Source organism: Monodon monoceros, unplaced genomic scaffold (genome assembly GCF_005190385.1).
Source record: "Monodon monoceros isolate NGI ecotype Baffin Bay Population unplaced genomic scaffold, NGI_Narwhal_1 Super_Scaffold_11, whole genome shotgun sequence".
NCBI lineage: Eukaryota > Metazoa > Chordata > Mammalia > Artiodactyla > Monodontidae > Monodon > Monodon monoceros.
The window spans coordinates 84,301,630-84,329,227 of NW_021703767.1; the positions used below are offsets into that span (position 1 = coordinate 84,301,630).

At 39.6% G+C, this 27,598-nt stretch overlaps 1 pseudogene; it reads right to left on the reverse strand.

Annotated features, from left to right (window-relative positions):
• Positions 1-3,222: 3,222 nt before the first annotated feature.
• Positions 3,223-27,598, reverse strand: part of LOC114890312 — a 106,711-nt pseudogene continuing 82,335 nt past the window's right edge.

Consider the following 27,598-nt stretch of genomic DNA (forward strand, 5'->3'; position numbering starts at 1 on the left):
CCTAGTGCCAGGGCAGGAATAAAGATGTAGACATAGAGAATGGACTTGAGGACATGCGGTGGGAGGGGGAAGCTGGGGCAAAGTGACAGTAGCATCGACATATATACACCACTGAATGTAAAATAGATAGCTAGTGGGAAGCACATAGTACAGGGAGATCAGCTCGGTGCTTTGTGACCACCTAGAGGGGTGGGATAGGGAGGATGGGAGGGAGGCTCAAGGGGGGCGGATATGGGGACATGTGTATGCATATGGCTGATTCACTTTGGTGTACAACAGAAACTAACACAGTACTGTGAAACAATTATACTCCAATAAAGATCTATTAAAAAGTGTCACTCTGTAGGGAATAGACTGTAGGCAGCATGCAGGTGAGAGATGGCGGCTGGGACTAGGGTGAGAGTTGTGGAAGTAATGAGAGTGGTTGACACCTGAGGATACCTAGGAGCTACTGCCCACAGGTCTTATATTGCCTTTCTGCCTTCACTGCCATGAGGGTAATGACAGATATTATCTTGTTTTACTAATTACAACATAATTTCCTGGAAGGACAGTGCTCTCCTTTTATAATTGTTGGGTATTGTAACTATTGTTGATCTACTTGTTTGCATTCCCAAAGTAAACCTAACTGGTTCCTTTAGCCAAGCTACAAATAGTACAGATTTGAAAGAGAGAGAGGTATTAGTGTAAAAATTTAAGGTAATCTAGGCTAGGGAATCTAACTTCTTCAAAACCTTTTATATGCTAGGCCCCATTTTAGGTGCTTTGTATTTGTTGTATGAGTTTCAAGGCTCACAAAAAGCAAGAATATAACTTTATTTTTCTATAAGTGAACTTAAACTTTATCTTAAACATTTTTTTGACATAAAAAATTCAGTCCAGTTATAGCTATGTCAACTCAGTCCCTTTGGCGATTACATTAGTCATTTCATACTTAAACCCATGCAAGTCTGGACTTCCCTTCTGCTCTTTCTTTCTGATATTAATTCTCACAACTGCAGAGATTTGTGAATAAGCTGCTGTAGATGTGAAGGAGAGGAAGGTATATTTTTCTTGATCCTGATCTGTTGAGATCTTGCTCCATCTCCCATGAGCTAAGAGTTGCTTGGTTTGGTCTTTGGGCATGTTCTTCTCCACGCTGCCAATCTCTTAAGAAATAATTGTATTCTCATTAGCTCCCCTGGAAGATTGTACATGCTGTATGTTTCCTTCAGTGTGTCTTAATTCAGCCTTGAGACCTCTTATGGGTTTGTCAGCAGACCCTCTCAGAGCAAGTGAGATTCAAGTCCCCTCTCTTCAGGGATCCTCGAACCTACACCTCCCTCCTCCAGCAGTGCCTCTTCTTACTGGGACTTGGCCTAAGGGTGCAGGATCTTGACCTCTAAATCAGCATATAACTTGTTCTTATCACTTCTCCCAGCCTGTAGATGCTCTTGTTACTGAAGGGTTTGGAGGCAGAGTGGAGGAACTAGAAAGGGGGGCACACCCAGCCTGTAGTCTTCCCAAATCTATTGTTTTTTAGGAGCTAGGCCTTAGGAAAAATAAAATGAACAATTCACTTACTTTGTGTGCACTAGGCAGTGATAAATGGGAGGCTGCGTCAGAGGCTGGGGTACAGTCAAGGCCAGGATCTCATTTCAAGAGTTGGGTGGAAGAGCGCAGAAGTGAAAAACCAACTGGCAGGGCAATGCATGGGCTAACACTTCATATATCACCTGCCACGTGATGATTTCATTTGCTCTTTGTATTGTTTCTATGAGTTTTATCTTCTTATTGCCATTTTGCCAATGAGAAAATTAGTTAAGAGAAGTTACAAAAAATTGTCCAAGTCTGTACAGATAGTATGTGTTGATAGAACCAGGAGTCAAAATCAGATCTGTTCTGACACCAAAACCCATAATGAGCTCATAATCAAACTCATAGATTAACATTTTCCTTCCATCTGAATGAACCAAAGCATTCCAGGGTAAGCAAAGAATGGGCGCAGGTTATGGGTAGGAACTACCTATTGAGGGCACCTACCTGGTAAGTATGTGTCTAACATCTCCCTTTCTTTTTTCAGATTTCAACCTTCAACCAATAATTATCGAGCGTCCATAGTGTGGTGCAGGGATACAACAGTGAACAAGCCAGTTCTTGCTTTTAAGGAAGTTAGAGCCAGGGAGAGGAGAGAGACAAGTCAAAAGATACTTAAAATACAGCATCGTGAATTGCTACCAATGAATTGAAACAGCTTGATAAGAGAGACCCAGAAGGATCCTCTGACCTGGAGGATGTGAAAAAGCTTCCTGGGAAGAGTGGGATATCGAGAACAGAGCTTTAAAGAGGCTGTGGGATGTGGGGTGGTGGAGGATGAAATGTGACAGCCCATTACAAATCTTCTGGGTCTTTTCCTAAGTGACGTTCTCCTCTGGCTCCTTCAGAGCAGGGTGAACTGAGCTCCAGTTGAGGCAGGGGCAAGGGAGGCCATCTATTTGTGGGCCCTCCCCCTAAGATAATGAAGTCCTTGTCCTTAGCCAAAGGTTGGCTGTCCCTTGTGCCTAGTCTAACCATCCCTCAATGAACACTGCAACCTCTGTAGCCAAAGCTACCACTGCTTCTTACTGATTGCCTCTGAAAAGCCTTCCACTGTTTGGCATCCAGCCTGCTCACCTTCTAGCCCATGGAGTTCTTTTCACTGGCTTTCCTCCCCTCTGGCCTGAACTAGGTGTGAGGTAAACACCACCAGCGCAATCAAATGCCACAGAAAAACAGCAGAAAGATGCAAAGCAAACTACACCATCTCTTCCTCCCAGGATTTAGAGGCCCTAGGAAGAGCCGAGGGGAGGATGCTCTTGGAGACTGCTTATTCTTACCTGAACAGGCAGTGTTTAAAAGAAAGAAAAGAAATGCGCTTATTTTCAAAATTTGGCCTTTTCCTTCCATTCTCTCCCCACTACAGGCTTCTATTCAGAGATTCATTTTCTCCCTCAGACATTTCAGCTTCTGAAATTGTTTCACAAAAAGCATGATATATATTTTTTCCTTATATGTTTTTTGAGGTGATGGTGAATTTCCCCAATTTCCAGCATTTTCTGCCAGTTGCTTCAGCAGGGGAACACAGAACACACTTCTGCAGCTGCATCTGCCGGAATGAAGCCCCAGGGCCGGTGGCTGGATGGCGATGTTTGTCCTCGGGGGCTTAGATGCTCTAGGGGAGCACCTTACCCTGTGTGCAGACGTTTATGCTTCTGGGGACAACGGAGTCCCTGGCGCCTGGGGAAGAACAGAGTGTGATCCGATGGCCTGCACGTTGGTCTGGGCTTCACTTCCTGAAGCCAAGGGTCTGGTGCTGCCCTGAGGAGCGATCCTGGAGCAAGTCCCCTCCTTCTCTGGCTGTTTCTGGACAGAAGATTTGAGCAAGCCACAGTTATATACTTTGTTGTCTTCAGAAATACGGTGGGGATTTTGTGCCCTCGACCCTCCTACCTGCACACTTCCCGGAGGCTATACTTTAAGCAACCTACCTTAAAAAACCCCAAACAGAAAATTAGAATTTGTGAAAATCATGGTGGGAGAGAAAGAAGGGGGGTGTTGAATATTCATGCTACCACATTTGTTCTTTATATACCAACATCTAAATGATTCAATTTAAAGAATGAATGTGACATACACCTTCTTCATGAGCAGATACATGTAGTTGACAGGAGAAAGGAAACACAGAATTTGTTGAGTGACGTTTGTCTTCTGTTACCTCATTGAGTCTTCACAACAACTGTATATTGCAGATAGCATTATTCCTATTTTTGAGGTGAGGAACTGAGGCAGAGAGGTCACATAATTAGCAAATCAAGTAGCTAAAACTGAGCAAGCCAAGAGTCCAACCAGGCGCTGTGAGATGCCTTAGGGTGTCTGCCATGAGTCAGGGTCCCATGCTAGTGCCCTTGGCAGTCACTTCCCTCCTCAGAGTCTGATCCTCAGGAGAATCTTGTCTTTGTGGCTTCACAGGGTTGTTGTGACAGCCATGACCTCGAGGCACTGTGGCGAAGTGATTCGTAAATGACGATGCATTCTACAAACACCAGAGGGAATGGGTATTACCTCACTGCCACTGAGTAAGGCACATCTATTGCTGAATTCCTGAACTACTTGGCTAAAGGACTTGCTGTGTAGTTTCATCTCCTGTAGCAGAATACTGACTGAGTCTTCTTGTCACCTGGGCACATGCCCCACGATGCTTTGTTGGATACACACTGATGCAAAGTGCAGGCCTTATGGAAGGCACTTAATGCCCATGAATAGGGTATGTGGGGTTATCCTTGAAAGCAGGGCTGCTGGAGCCAAATTGCCTGCGTCTGCCGCTTGCCGGCTTTGTGCCCTTGGCCAAGTTACTTAACTTCTCTGTGTCTTAGTTTTCTCATCAGTAAAATGGGCCTACTAACAGCATCTATCTCATATTGTTATTGTGAAGATGAAATGAGTCAATCCACACACAGTTCTTAGCACAAGAGTGGAACATAGTAAGTGCTGTGGAAGTGCTGGCTATTCCACTTGCTAGTTGATTTTGACCGACTTGATAGCATTTGCAGGAGGCACATGCTGGTGGCAACAGTAAGCTTCCTGGTAGAGTGCTACACTGTGGAAGGCTCCAGATCAGGGGCTTTCCCTATAAATATTATTCCCTAAGACTCACAAAGAAATGGCTTCTATGACTAGCACTTCCCCGGGAACAAGTGCTGTGGCAGACTGGTTAGGGTCTAGGTGTGACACTGCCTGATTTGACTCACCTTTCCAGCCTCACGTCCTGCCGTATCATCCTGGAACTTCACATCCACCCATGCTGTACCCTTTTAGGTTTTAGAATGTGACATGATCTCTTCCCTCTCAAACACGCTATTCCTTCTATATGCTTGGAACGCTTTTTCTTTGCTATCATAGCCCCAGACCCACCTGTGAGCTTGCTCACATCTCTCTACATATCTCTAAGGTCTCGGTTTAGATGTCATTTTGGGGGGATGTTTGTCCTGATGGCCTTAGACTGGTTTGGAAAAAAGTATTAGGATGCAGTACAGTCTCTAATAATTATTGAAATGAAAACTGTGACCCTGAAAACTCTGTAAAGTAATGGCATTTGCTTAACCAATTATACATTTGTTTTATGCAAATAGCAAGCTACTTTAAAAATATCAACTGCAAGTAATTTATATGTTATATCATTTGCTAATTCAAGGTAGTTTACTCATGTTCTGAATTACACAAATTTCCTTCTGTTTTTTTTTTTTGGCTACCTATCCCCTTGTGCTACCTCTTGACAAAATCAGGATTGATTCCTCCCACCCACGCTCCTTTTAAAGAAACAGTGAATTGAAACTTTCATACCATTGAAAAATCTAGAAAATGTCAAATGGCTTCTACCTTTCCTTTTAAAAATTTATCTGAAATACTACTGTACAACATTCAGATATTGCTCATTGGTTTCAGCCCTCATTTTGTAAACAAAAACAATAGAAAAAAGACAGAAAGCTTTATCCCTAAGCTTAACAGTGTTATCTGTGAGAGGTAGGTAAAAGTGGATTTTAGTTTACTCCTTTTGTTTCCTCTGTATTCTCTAAATTTCCTAAAATTAATGTATTTTGCAATAACAAAAAGTTATTAAAATTTAAAAACAAAAACAAAGACAACTTCAATGTTCTCTAAGTTCATTTTCAATTGACAAGATTCAATAAACAATGACTGTTGGAATATTTTTAAAAAGTGGACCATTTTCCTGCCTTCAAGGAGATGAACATCCAGAAGACTAGTTGATCAGAGAGGAGCTCTAAGAAAGACACTCCTTCAGCTGCTGTACTGAATTCCACACCCCCACCCCCACCATTTTCTTCTTCCTTCTAACTTTCCCACCCCTACTTCTACTTTCCTTTTTAATATTTTTTAATTACATAAGTTGCAGGTGTACGGCATTATAATACGACATCTGTATACACAAAGTGATCACCACCACAATTCTAGATCCCACCCATCACCGTACAGTTGACCCTCTTTGCCCATTTTTCCCACCCATGCAACTCCTCTGCCCTCTGGTAACCACTAGTCTGATCTCTGTATCTATGAGTTTGTTTTCATTTTATTTTGTTTTTTCATTTGTTTGGCTTTTTTTTGTTGTTGTTTTTTTGTTTGCGGTACATGGGCCTCTCACTGTTGTGGCCTCTCCCGTTGCGGAGCACAGGCTCCGTACGCGCAGGCTCAGTGGCCATGGCTCACGGGCCCAGCTGCTCCACGGCATGTGGGATCTTCCCAGACCGGGGCACAAACCCGTGTCCCCTGCATCGGCAGGCAGACTCTCAACCACTGCGCCACCAGGGAAGCCCCTGTTTGGCTTTTTTAGGATTCCACGTATAAGTGAAATCACATGGTATTTGTCTTTCTCCATCTGACTTATTTCACTTAGAGTAATACTTTCAAGGTCCATCCATGTTATCACAAATGGCAGGATCTCATTCTTTTTTATGGCTGAGCAGTATTCCATTGTGTATATATACCACATCTTCTTTACCCATTCATCCATTGATGGACATTTAGGTTTTTCCATATCTTGACTATTGTAACTAATGCTGCAACGAGCATAGGGGTGCATATATCTTTTTGCATTAGTGTTTTTGTGTTCTTTGGATAAATACCCAGAAATGGAATAGTTTGATCTTATGATACTTTTATTCTTAAGTTTTTGAGGAATCTCCATACTGTTTTTCATAGTGGCTGCACCAATTTATAGTCCCATGAACAGTGTGTATAAGGGTTCTGTTTTCTCCACATCCTCTCCAACATTTATTATTTCTTGTCTTTTCAGTAATAGCCATTCTAACACGGGCAAGATGATATCTCACTGTGGTTTTGATTTGCATTTCCCTAATAACAAGTTATGTTAAACATCTTTTCATGTGCCTGTTATTCATCTTTATGTCTTCTTTGGAAAATTGTCTATTCAGATCCTTTGCCCATTTTTAATTAAGTTTTTTTTTTTTATTGTTGAGTTGTAGGCATTCTTTAAATATTTTGGATATTAACCCCCTATCAGATGTATGATTTGAAAATATCTTCTCCCATTCAGTAGGTTGCCTTTTCATTTTGGTTATGGTTTCCCTTGCTGTGCAGAAGATTTTTAGTTTGATATAGGTCCATTTATTTATTTTTGCTTTTGTTTCCCTTGCCTTTGGAGTCAGAGCTGCAAAAGCATTGCTAAGACCTATGTCAGTGAGGTTACTGCCAATGTTTTCTTCTAGGAATTTTATGGTTTCAAGTCTTACATTCAAGTCTTTAACCCATTTTGAGTTAATTTTTGTGTATGGTGTAAGATAGTGGTCTAGTTTCATTTTTTTGCATGTGGCTATCCAATTTTCTCAACACCATTTATTAAAGAGTATCTTTTCTCCATTGTATGTTCTTTGCTTTTTTGTCATAAATTAATTGCCCATAAATCTGTGGGTTTATTTCTGGGCTCTCAGTTCTGTTCCACTGATCTGTGTGTGTCTGTTTTTGTGCGAGTACCATATTGTTTTAATTACTATAGCTTTGTAGTATAGTTTGAAATCAGGGAACATGATACCTCCAGCTTTGTTCTTCTTTCTCAAGATTGTTTTAGCCCTTTTTTACATCTTTCTTTCTTACTTTTTTTTTTAAACCTACCATATCTGCCTTCTTGACCTTTATCTCAGTCCCCCTATTCCAGTTATACCCTCTTCAGAGAAGATTGTTCACCCTCCTTTCCATGCCTTCCTCATTACAATGTTTTCTCTCTGTCTTCCACTTAGTTACTCCTGACTTTTTTTCAGTGATGGGGGCAAGGAAAGCATATAATATTAAATTCTAAGATATTTTTAGTTAGTGCTTAGAGTTTTTCCTAAACAAAACTTTTCACGTAAGCTTTTCACAGACATCAAAATAGAATTGTAGTGTTTTTAAAAAATTTTATTTATATTACAAGCAATATACAAGAGAAATTAGCTATTGGAAATTGTGTTTTCAGAGATCCTTGGCTAGATTTCCTGTTACAGGCCTAAAGGGCCCTGTCACTTACCATACATTTTATGATATTTACCTCTCTCTTGCAAAGATCTGGAAGTAGGAAGTTGTGACTCTTATCTACTATTTTAAAGTATGTCTCACCAATATCTATCTGCACCTTTCTCAGAAAGATAAATTTTACATTTCAGGAAATAAAATATGTGATGCTTCCTTGCAAGAAATCTCTCTGCAAAAATCAGCTTCTGGTCTTTACTACAACTGAAGACCAGAAGAGGGTCTGTCCAATGAACCCATCTCAAATGAGTAATCATGCTATGATTGCACTTCTCCACTGCCAATCATTCCTGTCTAAAGAGAGGTTGGGAAGGAGGTCAGAAATCCTCTCCCCCTGAAGCAAATACCCTTGTATATAAATTTCATTGTGTCTGTTCCTCAAAAAAAAAAATGGGGATCCAGATCGGTTTGGATATTTGATTTAAAAAATAGTAGAAACTAGCATTATAGGCACAACATACTATCTCATTATTGTTTTAACTGGCATGTCTTTACTTGTGAGTCCGAACATTTTCCCATATATTTGTTGGATATATATGTATATATATATATCTACACATATAGCTTAATATATATCTCAATATAAATATATATAATTTTGAATATTTTCTATGCATCCCCTTTGCATTCTTTTCTATTGCTCTGATTGTCTCCATATTGATTTATATGAACTCTTCATACATTAAGACACTATCCTTTTGTCCCATGTGTTTCAAACAACATTTTCCAGTGTATGTGCCTTTTAGTTTTGTTTCTTATATGGAAAATAGAAAAAATATGTAGCTGAATCTTGATGTTTTAAAAATGTGTTCTAAAAATTATTTTTTGTTTTCCCTGTTTCTGACACATGAGAGAAATAGAGAAAGAGAGAGAGAAAGAGAGAAGTAATCCAGTGTTTTCAGTGAGTTAATAATCAGCCTTTAAATGTTACTGAATCTGAGGGTTAGAAATCAGTTATGTCCCATTTACTTATTTAGAAAAAAAATCAAGTGGTGGGAAGAGAGGAGGAAACATAAATTGGTATTAATTCTGAAGAAAAATGGCTGTGGCTGTGCTCACTGACTCTCCCTGTTTTACCATGCAGAATGGAAAGGGACCTCAGGGTCAGAGGTCCTTTCATCCCCCCCATCCCCGCCTCCCATCCAGTCAGGAATCCTGCCAGTAAGATTTCCACCATCTCCTTGACAACGGCCAGAATAGTTCAACGCTCCCACTACAATTTTGGAGGTCAGCTGGATATACCTTCCTTATATTTTGCTGAAATTTGCCTGCCTGTAAGCTCTACACACCAAGCCTAACTCTGCTCTTTGGAGGCACAGAGACAAAGTGGTCTAGCTAGGAAAACGTCAACAATTCAGAGAAGGCTGATGTCACATCTGAGATGCCTCCTTTCTAGGACACTTTGAAATCTTTTCTCTGTCCCTCTTCCTACACAGTGTGGGACTCCCCTTTAGCCTGTTTGCCATCTCCTGGACACATCCCAGTGTTCGTCTGTCTCTTCTCTTGCAGGCTCCCCCCATCCCCAACTGAATGCAGAATTCTGTGTGAGCTGAATGGGGGCAGAACTGGTGAAAATATGACATTCTCAAGTCCCTTCTCTCTGCTCATCTCCTTTTGCTGTTTTTTACTTTTCCAGACACTCTCTCTGTGTCTCAGAAACCCTAGAGCAGGTGACCTGGGCACCTTGCCTTGCCTTTGCTCCATTCTACCCTTATGTGGAAGTTTGTTTTTGTTTGTTGGGCTTGTTGTTGTGAACAGAACCCTGATAAACTTCTTACTTAGCTGCCTGGCAAGATCTTGTTGGGGAACACTTATTTGCTTCCACTTCCCTTTCTCCTAGTTTGCAAGCCCCTGCCTTTTGCTGGCAAGAGCAGCAGTTTTCGTCCTGGGTTTGTGGGTCAAGGCTTTGGTTTTGGCCCTTGGCCTCACTATCCAGTTGGTCTGGTGTTCAGGACTGGCTTGTCTGGAGCCTTCTACCGAGACTTACCTAGGCTGCCTGGGGATGCAGGGCGGGGAAGGGCAGGGCTGGGGTAAAGCAAAGATGGGGTGAATAGAGGCCGGTGGGGCTGGGCTGCATGGGAAACCAACTTCTTTCTCTAAATCAGTTGGGTCTGGCAATGGGAGGGCTGGTAGGTGGCAGAGGTGCACACTGGCTGGCAATGCCAACTGCTGCTTTTCATCAAGCACTGACCCTGGCACTGTGCAGCTAACAGCATTACAGGCATTGTCCCATTCAATTACAGCAGCAAACTCAAGAAGAAGGTCCTATCCCTGTGCTCATTTTACAGAAGAGATAGTAACTTAAAGAGGTTAAATAACTTGCCCAAGGCCACAGTGTTTGTAAGGAGCTAAGCTGGGATATGAACCCAGGTAGTCTGGGTGCTTGTGCTCCTAACCATGGTGCTATGCCCTTCTTCCACCCCTCCCTCCGCCACCAATTCTGCTCAGTTCTATGGCCTGTCATGGTTCAGCAGCAGCTCTAAGAGCTGCGGAGGACCATGTTCAGGCCATTTTTCATTAGTTGGCAGCAGCATCCTGGAAACCTGTGAGTTTATGCTCTTCAATTTTCCACCTCTGAGCTAAGGCCGCCTACACTCTCCTAACGTGTGCAGGCAGCAAACACTCAGGTAGCAAGAGAACATTTCTGCCAGAAGTGGTTTTATGTCAGTTTTGCTATCAGCATCTCCATATTCAGGGATAAAAACCCAGTAGCAAAACCAACTATGAGTTTCCCTTGAATGGGAGCCCTCTTTAAAACATTGCTATTAATTATTCAAGTTGGCTGAGGTTGTTTACTTAAGATATTTTTTCTTCCAGTAGACATAGGAAAAATTAAATGCTCTGGCCTTTTCTCTGTGATTTTTGATGTCTTGGCATGCCAATGCCTGAGAAAACTTAACCCACAGAATGAGTAATACGCTGTAGCTAAGGACAAGTGTTTCAATTGCCCAAGGTTGTGGAAATGCTATTGCAACATGGGAATCAGACCTTTAGAAGGAAAGAGAGAGAGAGAGAAGGAGAGAGAAGGAAGAAGCCTGCCATCCTCTACTGAAAAAATTCTTTCCTCTTTAAGGGTTTTAATTTGCCTTTCTTCAATGCGACATAATATTGTAGTTATTATCTCCTTGGATTTACACATTATATTGACAGGGCTCAGTGATCCTTGGGTTTGTGAGTGCTCTCCTAAGAATGGAGCATTTTCACATTTATTATCACCGCGTGTGTTTGTGTGTGAGAGAGAGCCAGGATTAGAGAAGTGTTTTCACACTGAAAGATAGCAGATCTGAGGTATCAAGAACTGCCAGCAAAGTGGTGAGGGACAGGAGAAGAAACAAGAGAGCTTTTTTTTTTTTTTTAAATCTTGGCTGTGCCCTGTGGCTTGTGGGATCTCAGTTCCCTGACCAGGGACTGAACCCAGGCCACGGCAGTGAAAGCGCAGAATCCTAACAACTAGATCATCAGGGAACTCCCCAGAGAGGCTTATTTTTATAGATTCATGAACTCTGTGCCTTAGAGACAAAGTGCAACTTTCCAAGAAAAATACCTAAAGTCTTGGCATAAATACTACATGGCACATAGTAGGTGTACTCAATACATGTCAATTCTAGTCTCTTCCCCTCCAATAATATAATCGTATTTACCATAGACTTGCCGCTTCCATAACAACTAAAATGAATTGGTGCTGTCCCACAAAAGTCAGGTTTCTGTGTCTCTGTAGTTGTTTACTTTTAAGGTATTTTGATCCCAATTACATCACCAGGAACCCTCCAGCAACATTTATCTAAATATGGTTCTAGCTTACATGGCTTCGCCTGTGTTCTCTCTCTCACCTGCTTGTACCGGGGTATAACTTAATCTTCTGCCTTTTTGTTTTCTTTCTGCCTAAGTGAAAAGCAAGAATGCCGAGATTGCTCCTCGACACACCTGTGCACTGTTGCAGAGCAACTGATCTTGAGGGAAGGCTGGTTTTGCCACACAGGTGGTGACTGGGAGGCCTCAAAAAGCCTCCAAATAAAGAGGGGAGAAAACCAAAGCCCGGATAGGTGGAGGTAGGGGCTGGGACGAGGGAAGGAACACCTTTGACAGGGTATTTAGCAGATGTTGCTTAATTACTCTGGGTGCCAAAATGGAATTAGAAAGCCAAATGTCACAGGGAAGTAGAATTTTAACATGTGTGCATGTGCACACACACCTACCACCCCCTCTTCCCCCTCCTGTCTGAGGTGTGCCCTTTCTACATTTTCTTTCTCAGGTGGCTCCTCTTCCTTGACACTGTCACAGAAAATGAAAGATTGAGAGACTCCATCCAGTTAACCCCATGCACTGTTAGAGACAAGGGTCAGAGGTGGACTGCCCCCAGATGGAGCTAATTTTTCTTTGGGGTTGAATCACTTTTTTTCTCTCAACCCAGAATATAATGTTTCAGTATTTTCACCACACACTAAAGAAGAACTGAATGAACATAGCACACGGTCACTATTGGCATTTTAGGTGCTGGTGCGGCACGCAAAACAAGGGGTTTAGATTTTGGAGTTTTGGAACACAGACTCAAATGCTTTGTCAGTTAGAATTTTTTTTGTTGTAGAATATGTGGTGTTTGTGAGAATGTGGGTATGCTGAATCAACTTTTCCCATAAGCTATATTGTCAACATATTTCAAAATTAAAAATGTCATGCATTTGGATGTAGTGACCCCTTTTCTAGAAATTTATTCTCAGGAGAAAATTAGAAAAGTATTCAGAGATATATTTATAAGATTGTTCATCTCAGCTTTATTAAAAAGACTGAAAAATGGGGAATAAGCTACATGCCCACTAATAGGAAATTATTTAAATGAATTACAAAATGACCCCCAAATGGAATAAATACTCAGTGGCTGTTAAAAAGGAGGATGTAACTCTGTATTTACTGATATAGAAAGGAATCTAGAATATATTGTTCAGTGAAAAGTAAATCATGGAACTATATGTTTAATATTATTCCAATTGGAGGGATATATTTATATTTATACATAGATTTATATTATATACATGAAGAATTTATTTGTGTATAATGGTCTTTGGAAAAGGGGGGTATTGTAGGAGGACTTTGTATTTTATACACTTCTGACTTGCTTAAAAATTTTTTTTATGATGAATGGTGTTATGTTTCATAATCAGCCAAAAAAATAATAATAAAGAAGAAAAAAGAACCCAAGGGGCACTCAAATGAAAGAAACCCTGAATTCTACTGCTTCTACTAATTTCTCTCATTTGTAATATGACCATTGAATTGGATACGCTCAACTTCTGATCAGCTAAGTAGGTACATGGGCCTAGGCTATTTACAATGGACTAAAGAAACAGTAAAAGATAAACAAGTATAAGATAAACAGTATGAAAATATGATATAAATTGGTGGGGACTGCCATAAATAACACACTGGTCTATTTAATGAAATAATATATGACAGGCACCTGACGAGCTTGTGAATTGAATATCATGTGAAAATAAGGTCACTGGATGTTACAGTAAATGATAGGGGCCACCGCCGGGCGATGATAGGCACTGTATTTAATGCTGTGGGAAGTATGATTCTCTCTCCAACCTCTTTTCTTTCTGAGAGACCCAGCGGTGGGCATTAGAGACTTTCAGTCTACTTTGCCTTTATTTTGGACTGAGACTTAGATGTTATCATGTAAAAATATCCCTGCTAATGCATATTAAGATGTGACATGCTTCCTTTTTTTTATTTTGTATGCCTTTGTATCATTAACCTGAGAGGAAAAAAAAAGAACTCATATCCCGACGTGTAACTAAAAACCTCCCGGTGGGATTTGTTTAGTGTGAGAGCGTGATTAGTAATTTTTAGTGATTAGTAATTTTCTCCCTCAGGTGGTTTTTCTGCATTCCTGTAGAGATCGTGTACACAACAGGGCTGCCAAGTGAGAAGAAAAGGCTGAGGCAGAAAACATCACACTTTAGAAAACAGTATGTGTGTGTGCGTGCGCATGTGAGCGCATGTGTGTTTTAAACAACTATTTCAGTGACTTTGACAAATGAAGTGCTTTGATTTGGAATATTGCTTTTATGTCATATATTCTCTGGTCTTGCAAAAAGTTCCATTATGCAATAATTTTATACAAGGGAGTTATACCTGTATTTCTATCCATTCGCAACCCATCTCCCTCACACCCGTTCTATCCCACATTGGTTTTGGAGAGCAAGCAATTCTAAAAATCTTAGCATAAAGGGCTTCCCTGGTGGCGCAGTGGTTAAGAATCTGCCTGCCAATGCAGGGGACACGGGTGTGAGCCCTGGACCGGGAAGATCCCACATGCCTCAGAGCAACTAAGCCTGTGTGCCACAACTACTGAAGTCCGCGTGCCTAGAGCCCGTGCAACAAGAGAAGTCACCGCGATGAGGAGTCCGCGCACAGCAATGAACAGTAGCCCCCGCTCGCCACAACTAGAGAAAAGCCCGTGGGCAGCATCAAAGACCCAACGCAGCCAAAAATAAATAAATTTATATACATATACAAAACCTTAGCTTAAGGAGTCCTCAGGGTTTTTTTTTTTTTTGCAGTTTTTTGTAGGGCCCACTGTGGAAATCATGGGATTGAGGCAGGAGTTTAGCTTTTTAATTAACAAAAGGAAAAAAAGACTGCAGAGGTCTGCAGTAAGAGCTCCAGGAAGGACAGCCATTTTTCAGTGTCTCTCCAGGTCAACCCCAATCCACTTTCCCAGTAAAGTTGGCATTCACATGAACTCACACACACCCCGACAGTTGGGTTGCTAGCAAGAGTGAGTAGTTGTTTTTCCTCCCTGCCACTCCCTGGGGATTGAAGCTATTTAGCACAAAGATTAAGCAACCTGTGTGGCCTCAGGATTTTCCCACTTGCAGCTTTCATAATCTTATTTTTGCATATCCATAGGCACATATACTAAGCCCAGAGACCTCTTTGGTAACTGCTAGCTCCTCAGAATGTTGCTCTCTGAACCCATGCAAGTGATACACTGTGTTTGGGTTACTCTTTGGTTTCTAAGGCTGAAGTTGGCACTTAGGACAGTGAATGAAATAAGCTTTAAAGCTGAGAGTTGATGCATCTGCAGTGTAAACTAGGCATTCTCATACGCAGTACCTCACGTATTCCTTACAAAATCCCTACTAGATGGATACTCTTGTGTCATTTAGTAGAAAACTAAGGCTTTGGAAGACTAAATGAGTGTCCCAAGCCACTGATGGAGTGACTGATGGAACTGACATTCATACCTGGGTCTGCTTGAAAATCTCTGCCATTCAAGACAACAAGAGAGCAGGGGCACTGAAAGCAGAAGCACCAAACAACCCACATCTTTCTTAACATTTTGCTCAAGGCTTTCTTTGAACCTGAGAAAGGAGTCATCTGCATTCTAACATAATACCCTCAGAAATTATACATCACTCACATTTAAAAATATCTTTACTCCTGGCTGTACACATTATCTATGATGATAAAATCACAGGAAACAAGAAAAAAATGGATACATGAACTCTAACACTATCTACCACCTCAGATTCACCAATAGTTTCTCAATAATTTCAATTTACACACACACACACCCACACACACACACAGAGGTCATAGGGGAGAAAAGAAGCATAGGCACAAATGCTAAGAAATATAGAACTAAGTTAACCACTATTTCATTTCATCTTCCCATGAAATACATGGGCCAAAATGGCAGAAGGAAAGAGAACATATTAGTGCTATAGATGATCAGCTAACTATATAATCATCCTATTCCATTTCTTCTCTCCATAGATATCCATTCTTAACTATTTGGTGTATATTTTCTAGACCTTTCTCTATGCAAATATACACAAATATGAATATATATATATAAATATAGACAAATAGAAAATACATACATGTAAGTATGTATACATTCATGATAATATATATGTGCATATATATGCAATAGTATACATTTATATATGATAATATATTACGCATATACATGTACACATATATATGCATATACATACACTTATATATAGGCTGTTTAAAAACAGTTTGATCATACTAAGCAAATTATTCAGCCCCTTGCATATTAAACATAAAAATATATCCTGAATTTCCCTAATTCCTTTGACTCGAATAATATTCTACTGTATGGATATATTATAATTTATTTACCAGTTTCTTTGTTAATGGCCTTACAATGGCTTTTGTTTTTTTACAATCACAAATAATGTGTAACTAAGCGTCTTTGCAATTACACCCTTGCACACTTATGTATCTGTAAGTTAGATTTCTGGAATTGAAATTACTGGATCAAAGTGTTTACACTTTTTTTTGATAGATACTGCCAAGTTGCCTCCAAAAAACTAAATTTTTCAGCCATAAAAGAGAACAAAATAATGCCATCTGCAGCAACATGGATGGACCTAGAGACTGTCAGAGTGAAGTAAATCAGACAGAGAAAGACAAATATCATATGATATTGCTTATATGTGGAATCTAAAAAGCACAAATGAACTTATTTACGAAACAGAAACAGAGTCACAGATGTAGAAAACAATCTTATGGTTACCAGGGGGATAAAGGGGGAAGGGATAAATTGGAAGATTAAGATTGACTACTATATATAAAATAGATAACTGATAAGGACCTACTGTATAGCACAGGGAACTCCACTCAATACTCTGTAATGGCCTATATGAAAAAAGAATCTAAAAAGAGTGGATATGTGTATTTGTATAACAGATTCACTTGCTGTACACCTGAATTTAACACAACATTGTAAATCAATTATACCCCAATAAAAAATTTTAAAAATAGGGCAAACCAGAGAATAAATGCAGCATTGCTACCACCAGGCAAAGCCAATTACCAGGTTATAGTAGGTTTATCAACATGAATTATTAAAAACAACTCCAGTTGTTTAGATACCTAGATATGACCTAAAAGATTTTCCGTGAATCACTAATAAATGATTGGTTAAATATGCCTAGATGCTACAAAAGCACAAACAATACGTGGATTTCTTTGGTTAGCCAAACGTTCTGCTTTGAATGTGAAAATGTTAGGTTAGAATGATTAAAGGAGATTTCATGTTTAATCTGGTCTGGTTCACCAGCACTTTACATATAGTCAACTAGAGAAATCCTGCTTCCTCCCATTCTCCCACCTTAGCGTTTAAAGCCAAGGTTAATAGTGAAAATCAAATATTCTGGGTTTTTTTGCATACTGAATTCCTTTAAAAGAAGTCTGAAGTGGTCAATTGACTGTTTTAACTAAATTGAACAGTGTTAGAAAGTGTTTTTGAAATATAACTAGTTTTAGTTTGACAAAGTCCATGTGAAATATAAGAATATTTTGAATGTAAAAATATTGCTTTGGCAATGTAGTCATACTTGTATAATGTCAGAACTTGCAGAGTAGTTTATAACCCAGTCTGTAGTGTTTGGGGATAAATTTCCCTATGGTTTCCAAGTACAATTACGCATGGTCTTTCTGCTAACTCTTTTCTCGTTCTCCCTCTTCCATTTCTTTTCCTCTTCCCATTCTCCCTTCCCTTTTGTGATAGATAACTTTATAACACCAGACTTCAAAAAGGGAAGCATTAAAAAATTGAATTTAGAATGCCACGGTCCTTCTTAATGGTGGTTTTCATTTCTTTTTTTAAAAAATAATTAATTAATTAATTTTTGGCTGCATTGGGTATTCGTTGCTGCGTGTGGGCTTTCTCTAGTCGCCGCCAGTGGGGGCTGCTCTTCGTTGCGGTGCATGAGCTTCTCATTGTGGTGGCTTCTCTTGTTGTGGAACATGGGCTCTAGGTGTGCGGGCTTCAGTAGTTGTGGCACATGGGCTCAGTAGTTGTGGTGCACGGGCTTAGCTGCTCCACGGCACGTGGGATCTTCCCAGACCAGGGCTTGAACCCGTGTCCCCTGCATTGGCAGGCAGATTCTTAACCACTGCGCCACCAGGGAAGTCCCATGGCTTTCATTTCTGATAAGCAAAAACTTGGATTTAAGATGATCATCACATCTGGCAAATAAAACACCAAACAAATAAAAATTAAGGAGTCCTAAGTCCTCAGAAACCAAGTAGTAGTGCCTTCCTGAGCTGATGGTCTGGGCAGTCAGGGGCCCTCACGATTTCATCAGATGCTATGACAAACTAGAATAAGCAGGTGAGCTCTTTGCTCCTTCCTGCACTGGGGGTTATGGGGAAAATGACTCATACCTGCTGGTGTTTGGGCATGGCTCTGGAAATCTCAAGTTATTCCTCTTCTAGAGACTATGGAAAGAGGTAAACCAATTTGTATAGAGAAATGACTGCTGTTTCTCAAGGCGGAGGTCCATTCCCATCTTCTCTGAGATGTCAGAAAGGCCTGTGAGGCTTCTGAGACCTTGCCCTTTGCCAGGGCTCTGGATTTCCAGTGAAGCCCAGTGCTCTTTCCCCACAGCACAGCTGCCTCCTGGTTGGGCTACCACTACTAGTCATTTACCCTTCCGATTCACCATTACTAATCAATCACCTTCTCATGCCCAGAAAGGGAATCTCAACACCATCAATGGGCCTCACCTTATCATTTTTCTAGCTATGTTTTTTCTTTGCTGCTTTAGTGGGGGCCCTCATCTTAGGAACACTGACACATATATAGTGAGGCTGTCACTGTACCCCAGTAACCTTTGAGAAAATAAGTTGACGTTAATCGCAATATCTCACATTTCAATGGCTAATTTTAATGTTCCCACATAGCACAAGTCTTTAGACCCTCTGTTCAAAGTCATTCTCAGTTACTTCTGGTATTACTCAGTTGCTTCTCAGTGACTTCATGGGGGCTTCCATGAGCTCATGATCAGTTCTATCCAGTTCTGCTCTAGATCTCCCTTTTGATGCCCACGGCCATCAAAGCCAAATCTGTGAAACCAAATAAGAGAGACTCCTCATTTTTTGCCAATCTTCATGAGAATGTTGATTATTTTCTAGTATATTCCCAGGTTGAAAACCTGTGAAATGCCAAAACAGTACCCCACTTAGCTTCCATTCCACTGGAACCACACAGCCTCACATAGTAATTAGGAGAAAACTCCTCTTTCTCAGTGTATTGCCCTTTGTTACCTGGTTATGAAAAAAAGCACTATCTGTGTTCCAACTTTTCACAAAATCCTCAAGAAAACAACTCTTTTGTCTTCTGATTGAAGCCTTGTTTTTCACAAGGTATTTTGGATGGGGTAAAGGAAAACAATCTGTTCTTCATCTTTCCTTGTCTTGTTCTACGTGTCTGTAACAAAACTATTCCTCATGGACTTTGGGTTCCTGTTTGTGTGTTTATGTTTTGGGGGCATTCCTCCTCCCTTTTAAGGAGACTACTCAGAATCCCATAGAATGCATCCAGAACCTGATCACCTGGCAACGACTAGCTGCAAGGGAGGCTGAGAAAATGTGGCCTTTTATTCCATGTGTTAATGTACCTAGCTAAAAATAAGTATTCTGCTTAAAAAAAGGGAGGAAGAGAACACATTTTGGCACAGACAACCAGCAATCTCTGCTACAGGTTTTAACCTACTTTTCCATTTTTTTCTCCTACAATCCACATTTTGTGTGGAAAACTCCCAGTTTGCTCATTGATCAAAATATGATACAACTTTTTCCATGTCTGTGCCCTTGCTCATCATGTTCCCTCATTTGAAATGCCTCTGGACTCCTTTTCCTGTTCTGAGTTCTCATCTTTCAAGGTTCAAGTTGGAGCTTTCCTCCGACATAAAATGGTGATTACATTTTCTTCTGGAGTCCAGTGTTCTTGTCTCTACCATTTATGGCAACTTTCACCTTTTAAAATTTATACCCAGGACTTCCCTGGTGGTCCAGTGGTTAAGACTCCAAGCTTCCACTGCAGGGGGTGTGGGTTCTATCCCTGGTCAGGGAACTAAGATCCCACATGCTGTGCAGCATGGCCTAAATACATACATAAATAATTTTAAAAATTTATACCCAACGCCTTCCTTTTAAGCCTGCCAGCGCAAGGGCTAATAGGTTTTCTGAAGCAAAGAAGCTAGCATGATATGCTACTGACAGCCAGTGCTTGGCAATTATTTATTTTTGTTGCTGCTGATAACCTAGGCTAAAGTTTGATTAAGGACTGTGTAATAGTTCTGGACTGAGGATAGTTGAGTCAAGTCATGGGACTGTGCTATCACTATGCCTCTCTTCTGAGACTAAAAACAATACTGGGAGCATTAGTTCATCACAGTGGGATAAGGAGAAGGATTAAGGAATTTCAATAATTATTGTAACCTTAATCCAAAAATTAAGTCTTATTATTTTTGAATAACATCAGGATTGGGATAATATAATCCATTCATTTTATTATTATTTGAATTGGTGATACATTCACATGTTTTTCTTTCACGTTTTAAATATAAAATATATAAAAGATATTTATTAAAAGACTTTTTTCCTTCCCTGCCTTTCATCCAACCATCCTTATCCCTCTGATAGGTAACCACTATTATTGATTTATTATCCTATCAGATATATTTTTAAATGCAAATAGAAACCAGTGCAAATATATATTCCTTTTCGGTCTCATTCTCCACCTCCCAAAATTTTAATATCCTATAAACCCTTTACTTTTCATCAGTATAACCTAGAGATTTTTCCATATCAATACATTAATCATTTTTAATTCTTTTTCTACATTTTCATAGTATTCCATTGTGAGGATGTACCATAATTTACTTAATCAGTCCCCTGTTGATGAACATTTAGGTTGTTGACAAATTTTTTCCATTACAACCATGCTGCAGGTAACATCCTTGAACTTAATTCATTTTGCATTTGTATATATGTAGCATAAATTCCTAGAAGTAGAACTGCTGGGTCAATGTGATATGTATTTGAAGCTTACTGTCTGATAGCCCTCCATAAGAATTCTACCAAATTCATACTCTCACCAGCAACAATATAAAAGTATTATTTTTCTGCAGTCTTGCCAATATAGTTTATTATCAAGCTTCTGGAACTCTGCCAGTCTGTTACAAAGATGGAAAAAACCTCAACTTCATCTCATTTTAATTTTAATTTTTATTACTGTGAGTGAAGTTGGGCATCTTTTTTTTTTTTTACGTACTCAAGAATGATATCTATTTTCTTTTCTGTGAATACTCTGTTTATCTTTGTGGACTTTTTAATCAGATAAACAATCTTTCATTTACTCTTATGGATTTGTAGGTATTCTTTATATATGTGAGAGATTAGCCCTTTTTCTATGTTTCAAGCAGCAAATATTTTTGCCTAGCTGTCATTTGTTTTTTGTTTTGTTTTGTTTTTTGGTATGCGGGCCTCTCACTGTTGTGGCCTCTCCCGTTGCGGAGCACAGGCTCGGGATGCGCAGGCTCAGCGGCCATGGCTCACGGGCCCAGCCACTCTGCGGCATGTGGGATCTTCCCGGACCGGGGCACGAACCCATGTCCCTGCATCAGCAGGCGGACTCTCAACCACTGCGCCACCAGGGAAGCCCTGTCATTTGTTTTTTACATGGGTTATTTTCTTTCCCCAGAAAAAAATTTTTTGATTTTTATAAAGTGGATCGTATCAAACTTTTCTTCCATGACTTCTGAATTTTGTAACTGAGAAAGGCTTTAATACTCAAGGTTATAAAATAATTATCTCAAATTTTTCTTTACTTCTTTTACATTTAAATACTGAATCTATTTAAAATTTCAGGCTCCCTTTTAGGTCATATCAAGCAAACATATCCCTGGGATAAGTCTGTTAGATTTTACAAATAAAAATACAAATACCCCATTAAAGTTGAATTTCAGGTAAACAACAAATCATTTTTTAGTACAACTATGTCCCATGTAATATTGGGAGTTTTACTGGGGACATGCTTATACTTAGTAATGATTCATTGTTTATCTGAAATTCAAATTTAACTGGGTATCCTGTATTTTATCTTGCAACCCTATGCTGGAAGGCAGTAGCCTCTCTGCTTAGATACTTTAGATTGGTCTGATTCTCAATTCAGGCTATGTCAAGGTCTTACTACTCTTCCTCATTTGCTATTTAAAAGTTTAATGGTCTTATACGATGTCTGCTTCCATCTCTTAAAGGTTGTGCACACAATTGGTATTAGACAAATTGAAATCAGTTCACTTGCTTATGAATAAATGAATATCTAGTTCCCTTCTGACATTCTGTCCAATGTGTGGTACAAGAAAATCATTTCCAGGAGGAAGAAGAAACTGCCCTATGGTACTGAAGAGCTAGTTCCCTGTCTGTTTTGTTCTAATGAAACAATTGAGTTTCTGAGAAAATTTCCTAATCAGAATAATTGTCTCAATTATTGTTTCAAAAGGTTAGAAGCCAGAGTTTCCGATTGACATAACATTGCTATTTTTTCTTACAGGAGTTTTAAATAATAACATTTCAAAATTATAAATTTAGTAATGTTTGATTAAGTTGCACAAAAACAAGTCTAATGTCTCTTTCTTACTGCTTTTGGAAACACAGAGTCAGAAGTCTTCTCTCTCTGAGCACTTCCATTATGATTAACAAAGCACAGTGTTGAGATAATACTCTCCTTCCCTCCACAGAATTGTAGCACAAATCATGACCATCATGATAAATAGAGACTGGGATGTCACTGAAGCAGCAAGGTCCTGGTTATATTATAACCAGTGGAAGATAGTATACTTCTACCTAATTTACTTGATTGCATCTCATTAGTTCACTAATTCATTCGTTCCACGAATATTTATTGAGTGTCTACTGACTGTTAGGCACTGCGTTAGGTGCTAGGCTGAGCAAAACAGTCATGAACACTGTCTTCATGAAGCTTTGCAGTGGTGTGCTAGAGTCAGCTCCTATTGGCTGGTTAAATTTTTAGGAACTTTGTGAGCATTATAATTGGCAATGGTGAGAGTACTTACACACAGCAATGAGCAAATGCTACAAATCAGGCCTTTCTTTGTTTTTTCTTTTCTCTTCCATTGCCCTTTTTATTTAAATAGAGAGCTGGTTGTTAAACACTGACCAGCACATCACTGAGTTTACAGAGATGTGTCTCAACCGAATCACCCTTCCTGCCTTTCTACCACCACACCAGGGCCCCCACAGCACCAATATACCTTGCTTTTTACAAATAATAGCTTCCTGAAATATTGTGAAGGAATCAAATCATTATAAGATATTTTAGTTGACATATTGTTGGTTGTTGCTATCTAAAGAATCCAAAGGGAAACTTTTAAAAGAAACTCTGCAATGTTAAAAAAAAAAATTCTGAGTTTATATTTAGCTATGTAAGATGGGGATAATAACAGCACCTCCTTCACAGGGTTGTGCGGATTAAATGAGCTACTATGTGTAAAGCACTTTGGGAAGTGTCTGGCACAGTCACATAGACTACACAAAGCATACAAGTCAAGGTCCACCCTGTTCTTATTTTGCATGATATATGCAGATGAATTTTCTTTGTGGTACTGATAGTATGGAAAGTAAGTAGGAAACTTCAGCTGTATCTCTCAGCTCCATTCAATAAGCTAAAATGACCTCTATGATTTAAAAAGATCCTTAAAGGATTTTAGATCTGGAATCTTAACTGCTGGAAGAAAGTTAAGAAAGGCAATATCATGTCCTTGGAGCTGGGAGAAATGCTGTACTTGCTTCTTTCTGCCATCTGACAGAATTAAGGCTTTTTATGAAAAACGTTACTTTTTTTCCCCTCTTTGTTATTTTCATGGCTTTCCTAAGTGAGTTAGGGCACTCTGAGTATGCCACAACTGATTTTATTTCCCTTATTCTATAAGAAGAGCACAGAGGGGAGAAGGGGACCAGAGAGCCTCTGATGGGCTACTAATCCTGGGAATTTGAAATCTAGAATCTCACCTCAGGCAGAATTCCCCAGTCTTTACAAAGATAAAGAATATACTCTATTCCTGATTCTGTTAACCTATTTTTATGTACTAGAAGGTTTTTCTCTCCCCTTTGAAGGTAATTTTTCATATGCAGTTCCTGTATATATTTTGTTAAGATTTATGACCAAGTTGTTGATGTTCTTCTTCTTGGTAGTATTGTAAATGGTATTGTTTCATAATTTCATATCCAAGTTGTTCATGGCTAGTGTATAGGAAAACAATGACTTTTGTATATTGATCTAATTTCCTGCACCCTTGCTATAATCACTTACTAGTTCCAGGAGTTTTTTGGTAGATTCCTCAGAGTTCTCTATATTAACAATGATGTCATCTGCAAATAAAGACAGTTGTATTTCTCCCTTTTTAATCAGTACATCTTTTATTTATTTTTCTGGTATTATTGCATTAGCTAGGACTTTGAAAAGGAGTGATGAGAGAGGATATCTTTGTAGTGTTACCATTTTAGGGGAAAGGTGTCCTGTCTCTCACCATTAAGTATGACGTTAGCTATATGTTAGTTTGTGTGTATGTCTTTTTTTAGATTATGGAAGTTCTCTTATAGCTTCATTTTTTGAGGTATACAGAATGTAAATGGTTTGTTTTAATTTAATCTATTGAGAAATTTGATTTTTTTGTCATTACTTTCAGGGCGGGGGTGGTTTAAAAGTGGTAGAGGGAGAAAGAAGGACGTTCTACCCTTGATCCCGTGATGAGTAGTCCCTGAGTCATCTCTCTGCTGTTTTCATCCTCCACCCCTTGTCATAAAACAGGGATCTGTAGCAGCTGCATTTGGGAAAGAGGCAGCATGAGATGGAGTGATGAACTTGCTTTTAAATCTGAAGAGCTGCCACTTCTTATCTGTGTGAACTTGGATGAATCATAAAACTTTATTTCTAAAGTCAGGGCCATAATTACCTTTTAGGGTTGTGAAGATAGGTTAGTATGATGTAAACTTGAAAGTACTCTATAAATTTAAGTTTTCTTTTAGACTATAAATTCTTGGACGTCAGGATCCGTATCAGTTCTTTTTTGTATCCCCTACATAGTCTGGGGCACAGTAAATGCTTATTATGTATCTAGTTATTGTGTTACTGCATACATTTGTTCCTCTAAGATCTCTTTGCTTGCCCTTGGGCTGTGCGTGTGGGGTGATAACTAGTGGGCATTACTGCACGGTTTATCACAGCCAGGCTCTGTGACATTGGGAATAAGCCACCCAAACTCCCTAACAAATAATTGGACTGTTTGGATGATGATGTGAGAGGACCCAGGTAAAGCACTCTGCAAATATTGACTCGTGGAAAATGCTCATTAAATGCTAGCTGTTATTTTTATTTGGGTGATACCTTCATTAGGGAACTAGAGAACGAGAGAGGGAAAGCCATGGGGGTTTTGGTTTATATGTTTGTGGTTGTTTTTTGGTGTCTCCTTAAGGGAACTTTCTTGTTTGCTCATAGGTGATAACAGAGGGTCAAAATAAGGGGGAAATGTGGCCCAAAGCTGACAGCTGGTCCAAGCTTATATTTGTGCCGATTCACTGGTTTTCTTCTTCTACCGTCCACTAGGTGACACTGTTTACTCATCTATACTACTCTGTTCAGGCCTTTCCACAAACCTTAATTCAAAAGTAGAGTATTTTGTTTGGGGTAATGGTGGTGGTGGTGATGGGGATGGGTGCGTGGAGGGAGTGCATTGGGAAAGAAAATATAAATGAACTGCCAGTGACCAATCTTTGAGGTATAACTGTCACCTATGGTTATGTTTCTTTATGGGATAAGTTTCAAAGTATTTTTTAAACTGATTTTAAGAGCAGCATGCAATTAGTTTCCATTTCCATTCCAAGAAATGAACGAAGGGAGGAACTGCTCGCCCTCCCAAGCCTTCACCAAACCAACAGATAAAATAAAAATGTTGTGGCTTTGAATGTAGAGTTGAGTAGATGCTCTTAAAGGTCTATGTTTCCCTCTCTTCAAGGATAGTTACTGAGGGCACAGACCATTAATAAGCAGTTGAAACAGTTTCTAGGCTAAGCTTAAGCTGGGCCTTCAAATCTAATAAAAATTAATCACTGCAGAGAAGAGACCAAATGCCCTGTGTTCACTTGGATGTGGAGTTTGCAGAGGCCTTCCTTGTCTTCCAGGTTAGTTTTGATCCCATTTCTGCATTGCTATATTGCCACATACTCAGCGGAAGCTGTCATTTGTCTGGATACCACCCAGGTGAAACTTGTGATGATTCCAAAATGGCACATGTAAACTTTTGGGTAGAAACAAAATTCAAAATGATTTTCTTCCCTTGCATTTCCAGGCTACGAGCCAGGGGAAGCATGTCAACCATATAAAACTAAAGGGGCAAGAAACCAAAGGTTTCATCCATTTCCTTGTAGTTTGGGGTCGGTCTTTTCTATTTATCATTACCTCTTCATTGTCCATTACAACTTTAAAATTAAATTGTTTATGCTGCTTGTTTAGGGCTTAGATTATTCTTGTCTTCAAAAGTAACTGAAATTCTCTAACAAATACTTCCCAGTTTAGAATTTTCCGAAAGCTTTCCTGGCCTCCTTTGCTAAGGAGCTCCAATTTTCTTTGTTTTTCTGTGTGTCTACCAGCATGCATCACCTTGAGTTGGTGTGTAATAAACAACTAAATAGAGTCACAGTTTTGGCAGTTAACTTTTGGAAGACCGTCACAAGGCCCCCTAAAACAGAAATTAAGCAGATTTAAAATGAACAGGCAAACTCTTTTGTGCTTGGTAAGAGAGGATTTTTATATGTTGTGAACAGTAGTTACCACAATGTTTTCTACGTATTTATGCCCACTTTATTTAACTAGCAGTAATAACTTTAATGATTGTTAGCAAAGCACTGTCAAATGCTCAGCATCCCTCTCTGAAATAGCGCTTCTTCCTGAAAATTCTTTATGTGGAACCAGCACTGTGTGATCAGCAGTTGCATGAAGAGGTTTGGGCAGCAGAGCAGATAACAGCAGCCTCTGCTAGCTATGCAGAACCGCTGTGGCTGAAACATGCATTTTGTTTCCTGATTCTGTGTAGAGCCCCCATGACATCTGGGGTTTGCTTATTCACATCTCCAGTTTGCATGGTCCTCTGAGGAAGAAATGAGAGAGCAGAAAAAAGAGAGGAGGGAAAAGGGAGAGAGGAGGGGGACAGAGAGAAATGCAGGGCCTGCTTCAGTACATTTGAATTCTAACTGTTGGGGCATTCTCCTAAGTAGTGAATACTAATTATGCCGAGTGTGTCAAATCATGTCCTTGTTTTTTGTAAATCAAACAAATGTTCCCAGGAGATAGGTGGAGGCCACCAAGCCCGTTTCATTTATGATGCAACCAGAATTGAAAGCCAAGACTGGAGAGGGGATAGGCTTTGTGAATTTATTTAATTTTATGACATGTGACTTGCACCTTCAATGTTACCTTGACATAAATGCTGCAGGCTTTAGTATAATGCTTTCATTTGAACAGTTAATATGCTATTAGGGATGGCTATAGTACTTTTTAGGGACATTGAGAATAAATAATTGTTTTGAGGGACAGGGGTTGTAGTGCTTTTTTTTCGGGAAAAATGAGGAATAGATCATGGTGCATGTATGGTGTTGCACTCATCCAAAAGGCCTACAGATCTTTACCAAGTTCTAG